Consider the following 7,165-nt stretch of genomic DNA (forward strand, 5'->3'; position numbering starts at 1 on the left):
TACCTTTGAGGACATTATGGTAGCTTAAACCAGGCCCTTCATGTTCAATTGCACAGGGAAGTGGTGAATTATTGTATGTTAGGGTTCAAGTGTATATTCACACAACAACATCCCAATATCACAGCTCCACTAAATACATTATCATATAAAGAAAAACACAAAATACAGAAAAAGTTGAATTTCCAATTACTGCTTAAAAACATCACATCATCTCCAGTAAAATATAACATAAAAGACACAGAAGTATATTAGAAGAAATCTACCATCAAAATGATGCATGATAAACCACAGACATTTAGTCATATAGATCTAGGCAATCCAAGCCTCTTTCCTTCTAAAATCAACTTTTAAAATGATGCTCTGTTACACTGTTAGCTGAAACTTCCTCTGCTGAGATCAGACAGAGGGAGGGGGAAGCGGCAAGGCAGGAGGGGTAAAGTTGAGCCAGAAGTGCTCTGAGCATTTCTGGCTCATTAACATAATTTAAAAAATTGATTTTAGAAGGAAGGAGACCATGAATAACAAATATAAGAAGATTACCAGAGTCACAGCGCTTATGAGTAAGTGTCCCTGGTTTATCATGCTGGATGTTGATGGAAGATTGCCTTTTAATTATTGGCATTTTACATTGTGTGCTGGTTTTGTTGAATCTAGGAGAGTTAACATTGGCTCTGTTTGGTGCAGGGCACAGTATTTCAGCACATCATATGCCTAAACAGGTCTGTTATATGAGGCGTCATGTACTCGGTGTGTCGCTTTAAAGATTTTGAGCTATCAACAAGTTGTAAAACAAATTTAAAGAGATCCTGTCAAGCCAATTTGGGACCCTAAACCAATATGGACCTATGGTTTGGCCTGTAACAGGTCTCTATGTGGACCACATGTAAAGAAAAACATTTATATTCACACAGTCCAAAGAGGCACAGGTGAGTATCAAAGTTTTACTTTTTATTGCACCCATGTAAGAATCTTATACAGGGCGATTGGGGAACTATACCAAAGACCTGTTGGTTTAGTGCCCTGAGAGGTTCCCTTAAATACCATTTATTTTTAGAGAAAAAAGTTTGTTTCTTCCAATGAATATTTTGTGTAAAGAGGTATTCTCTAAGTGACTGACATAAAATGGCTGATGCACACCTGCACAAATTCTTAAAAGCATTATTTCCTAGATATTTCTGAAACCTTCTAGGTCTTGTAGTGGTAATGATATTTTAGGAAACCATTGGAACCTTTTGGAGCACTGCTGACTGATTTCAGTGATTGAGTCACAGCTGTAGCTCATAGTAATACATTTAAATTGATAGAAAATGTAGACTTCAGAAAATCTACAAAAATCTTAGCGTAATTCAATTCTTTTTCTACACAAGTACGATCCTTTGGATACTTGTCATTTGTAGTGTTGCGTGTGTAAGGAATCATCTTCAGGCTCCAGTTGATGCTGGTGAAGAGTCCATGAGCACTTTAATGTCTTCTACTGAACCCTAACACCTGTTAGTGTTTGAGTTGGAAGTTCTTCAATGTAACTTTGATGTTATCTCATGAAAATCACATTAAGAGACACATGATCTTTCTGTTGCCTTTCAGGATTGTTGGCAGTAGGTGCCTTCTGCATCAAACAAAATGATCAATGGCATCTCAAAGCCACAAGCAAGACAAAGACAAAGTTATCCCACATAAACATCAGCCGGCCTATCTATCATAATATACATCTTGACAAAGAACCGCACAATAAATTTCACAGGAATCATGTCTTCACAGACGTCAAACCGCTACATGGCCATGAAAGTAACTATAGTGTAACGCTATGCAATGGTCTGTTCGGCAAATATGAAAAAAAATATAATAAACTGACAAAAAATGCATTTACCTAATATTCTTGTGGGAACGGTTTCTACCGCTTTTACTGTGCGCCCCAAATGAGACCTGTATTGTATTCTCCGGGTCTCCAGGATTACAGGATCTGTAAGGAATTTGCTAATGGCAACTTCATTTATTCTGCTGTGGCAACCATGGAAACGATGCCCTGTGCCTGCCCCCTGCACCGGCCGCTACTCCCCCTTCACACCCACATGGTGTGCAGGTGGCGCATTCACAATTCTAAACTGGCAAGAAAACTGGCGTGAAAGCAGTGATAAATCTCCCCCATAGTATCTGACCCAAGTCAAACTGAAGCAAAATGAGTCAACCATGTACCATGCTGTTAAAAAGCAGCTTAGATGAACAAAAAGTGCAGATTATCTGCTGCAACAATGCAATAATGGGATAAAGAAAGAAATCCATACTAGAAGTCAGACCATGTAAATCAGATTTCATGCTTTATCTACATAAAGAATCAAAAAGAGTACAATGGGAAGGCCACTGAATTGAGAAATAACTTGTTTGATATGTCTTTTCATGGTATACAAATAATTGATATGTTTTCATTCTGACATTCAAATTAGACTGAAAAACACATTGGGGCAGATTTATCAAGCAGTCTGAAAGTCAGAATATTTCCAGTTGCCCATGGCAACCAATCACAGCTCAGCTTTCATTTCACCAGTGCTCATGAATATTTTAAAGGGGAGCTGTGATTGGTTGCCATGGGCAATTGGAAATATTCTGACTTTCAGACACTTGATAAATCTGCCCCATTATCCTCTGTGATCCTTAAATTAACGTTGCAAAAGTTACATATTTTTTCTCTTTTCCAGACCTTGTAAAGAACCAATGTTACAGCCTTCCTCGAATACTTGACCTATCCAGTTGGCTGCATCAAATATCATCCCAAGCTTTATTCAGGTTGTATTAGTCACACTCCCACAGAGTGAGGACCATAAAGTTGACATTCATAAAATATAACTCAAGATATTACACTATATGTGGTTTCCCCTCTTCTCTTTCTGTCCCCCCATCTTTCCCTTTATTGTTTTTTTTCTCTAATTTCATGCTCTGACTTATTAATTACTATATAAAGTTACTTGATGGGCATTTTCTTAAAATAATCTTAATTAAGATGTGTAAAGAAAACATCCAGCATGCTTGGATGTAAGAAGACAACATAAGGAAAACGGTCGGAGGTATGACTTCATAAAGTATAGAAGATGATGTAATTAACAGGAAAAGGAACCTATTATATGCTTGAAAGAGCGTGCATCCAAACAAGGAAATCTATAGCATTAGATTACACCACCAAACTCACAGGGGGCTGAGCGGAGACAAAACCTACAAGTCTCACAGGAAAAGAATGGTTTATATCATAGTTTTCAAAGGACATTTAGGGAAGGATGTGGATGTCTCGAAAATTATAGGAGAGCAGGTGGAAAACTATGAAAGAAGGAGAAAAAGAATACAATATGGATAGGTGTATCCTGCCACAAATCTATCTTACATTTCCTACTTGTGCATGATCTCTATTCCATCTCTATTCAAGTGGAAATTAAAGAGTTGGTCTAAAAGAGGAAAAAGTGGCAAGTTCAAGATGACAACAAATCTTACTGCACCAACAGTATATGATGGAATGTCTGGGAGAGCTGGGTGTTCACAGCGGTTTTGCCCTGTAGTAAAAAATTATAACATGATTATGTTTCAGGGGATTTAGCTGGAAATGCAAAAAAATAGGGGCTCCAGAAGGTGCGCCTAAAGCTAAGGAACCAATGTACTACACAAAATTGTCTACAAAAGGAGTGTTCTAACAATTTAGTAAGTGTTTTTGGTATGTCTTACAAAAAGGGTAGGGGCATGGTCTGGAGGGGGATATAGGGAGGGACCGTGTAATTAAGTACAATTTAATTTTTTTAATCAGTTCCCCCCTGAAAGTTTTTTCATAGATTCTCTGACAACCCCTTTAATGTAAAGCACTCATAGTGCATAATTGACTCTGCCTACTCAACTAGAAACATACATACCAAACTGAAAAAAAGAGGAAAAATATGCCACAATGAAAAGTAACACACTACATTTTATTAAGATTAATTAAAAATATACATTCATAATTAATTCATAAAAGATGACAACACAGATGAGTACATGATACGTGATGCTGGGAAGAAGAGTAACTAATATACTTACAAATACAGTATATAGCTAAGGTACATATAGAAGTATAATCGACACCCAGTACAATGACCAAACGAAGTGCAAGTGCTACAGGTGAAACTGGGAATGGACCAATATAGTGCAGAATAGGTCACCTCGGTGTAGACCAAGTACAAACACGCTGCACAGTACCAGCCCAGACATGTGTTTCAGTAAACAGACATTTGTCAAGGGGTCATGGCTACTAATGTAATGGCTACTGGGGACATCACAGCGGCTCCTGAGGGGATCCCTAAAAAGAATTATTGTACTTTATTGTACTTTAACCCCTTAAGGACTAAGTTAATTTTTACCCTTAGGACATGGCCTGATTTTTCAAATCAGCCTGTGTCACGATATGCAGTTATAACTTTGAAAATAATCTTGGTGAGATAAAGTGATCCAGACTGTTTTTTCATGACATGTTGTACTTTACATGTCATAATTTTAATTGAAATATATTGCACTTATTTGTAAAAAATAGGTTTTCCTATATTTCCTATATTTCTGATTTTTAAATGTTATACTTATCATACCGTTAGTCTAACCGCCCAAATTGGTTGCTAACTAACATTAACCATATGTCTGCTTTATGTTGACATAATTCTTTATATGTTAATTCATTTTTTTGTAGGACGTTAGGAGGATTACACGTCAAACAGTGATTTTACAAATTTTTAGTTAAATTTCAGATTCAATGGGGCAGATTTATCAAGCTGTCTGAAAGTCAGAATATTTCTAGTTGCTCATGGCAGCCAATCACAGCTCAGCTTTTATTTTGCCAGTGCTCATGAATATTTTAAAGGGTAGCTGTGATTGGTTGCCATGGGCAACTGGAAATATTCTGACTTTCAGACAGCTTGATAAATCTGCCCCAATATTTTTAGAGGACAATTAATCTTTGAAAGGGCTTAAAAAGTTCTATTTATTAAAACCTACCCATAAATCGCTCCATTTTTAAAACTGCATCCCTCAAACTATTCAGAACAGCCTTTCATAAGCTTGTTAACATTTTAAGCATTTCACAACAATTAAAACAAAATGGAGGTTCTATTTGGATTTTTTAAATTTTGACAAAATTATTATTTAGTTCTAAAATTTAAAAATTCATGCAGGATAAAATGAGAAAACACATATCAGATTTTGCTGTGCAGTTTCTTACAAGTAATACAATACCCCACATGTCAATGTAAACTACTTTAAGGGCCACAACGGGGGCATTGAGCTATTGCAGGGCAGATTTTGGTGATGATGTTTTCAGGTACCATTATATATTTGAAAAGTTCCAAATGAACTCACCCCCCTCCCCATAAAGGCAGAGATACACAGAAATCTCAGCTCCACAACGGTCAGACAGAAAACCAAGATTATAGCCCAACCCTAGAGTCAGAAGATACAAGGTTAGAAACCAGGGGCAACTGAAATTGTGTACACCAGGACTGATAGAGACAGGTTGGAATTATATCTGTGAAATGCTGTATTTTTGTTTAAGACAGTGAATTAGAGAATGTGTTATTTTGTTATCCAAAGTACATTTAAGAAACTTGTCTTTGTGGGAATACCCCTTTAATTTTTTTTTATTCATTTTTTTCTTTCTTATTTTTGCATTTTTTTCTTTCCCCTTTAACTGACCACTTGTTTGAATTAATACACTGCCATACTGATGGTTGCAGGTGGCGGTCGCCGGGAGGAGAGGTGGGTAACCCCTTTTGGTGCTGCGGTCATGTTTGACCACAGCACCTAAAGGGTTAAACTGCCGGGATTACGGCTGTCACAATCCAGGCTGCTCGTGGCTGTCACATAAAGCTGGCTTCCTGCACAGACCGCACAGGTTCTGCTTCTGAGCCTGTGTGATCCACATGACCTTGGGGAACATTGTGGTGCCGTAAACAGAAGCTCACCATGACGTTCCCAAATTTCATGGTGGCTTGGTTTTACTTGGAATGCACACATTGGGGCAGATGTATTATTGTGTCTGTGCCATAAAAGTGTATTGCGACTTTATTTTTTGTGGTGCATAATATATGCGGATCATTTATAATGTGTTGGCACTATAAAGATTGGTTTCTTCTGACAATCCGACATGTCCGGTTTTTTGGAGCAAGTAGGCGTGGCCTAACTTTTCCATGTTACCCACCACATTTATGTGGAGTTTCTCGTCTTTTTAGGTCCATTTATTGGCGCAAAACAGACCAAGAAAAAAAAGGTTTGATTAGTTCCGTATGCACATTAATTACTTACAGCCGGGTGCTTTCTCTGCTTTCCGCAGTCTGATCTCAGATGCCGACTGTCGTGGTTGCGACACTATTAGTAAATTTCCCTATTTACTTGAATTTAGTTTTCAACATATTGGCCCAATTTAATAAAGCCCCTGCACCAGTTTTCTTTTCAGTGTAACCTGCTTGCACATGTATTTAAGAAGTTTTCTAGACACAATTGTGGCGCACACAACATTCTGTGATGCGCGCTGCACTATACCTTGTGCAACACAAAATTCGGCACTGAAACGGGCGTTCCAGTGCTGTCGGACCATCCACCACATTTACCATGCATCCGACAGAAGTATGTCGTAGGGCCCATGTTATGGTGCACCCGAAAAAAAAGATGTACTCTTCACAATACACAGGCACTGTTTTTAGTAATCAAAATATGGTAATATGGTAAGGATTACATGCCCCTTGAAGAGACATAAAAAGCTAATTCTAAAACAGCCTAAGGGTTGAGAGAAAAATCTAAGTTTTTTTTTAAATGGTCATCTACTGAAGAGGGCAGACACAATGGGGAAATTTATTAAGACTGGGGTTTATAACAGCAGTCTAATAACCGAGCTAATGGTCCTGCGCTGATATTTAGTAAATATGGGTGCAAACTCCATCAGCTTCAGCAGAAACTATAGTAAATGTGGTGGGTCGTGTGCCACTTTCACACGCCCTGTTCCCTGCATGGTAAAAAGTGGTGAATGGATATTTTAAGAAATTAAACTACTTTCCAGAAGAAAATGAGAAAAGTTTAATACAGTTTATACATATGTATAGTTTAACGTTCATTTTAGAGTAAAATCTCTGTGTCCACCAGAGCACCCAGCACCATGTACCTAGACGGGCCCCCA

This window comes from Engystomops pustulosus, chromosome 11 (genome assembly GCF_040894005.1).
Source record: "Engystomops pustulosus chromosome 11, aEngPut4.maternal, whole genome shotgun sequence".
NCBI classification, from domain to species: Eukaryota; Metazoa; Chordata; class Amphibia; order Anura; family Leptodactylidae; genus Engystomops; species Engystomops pustulosus.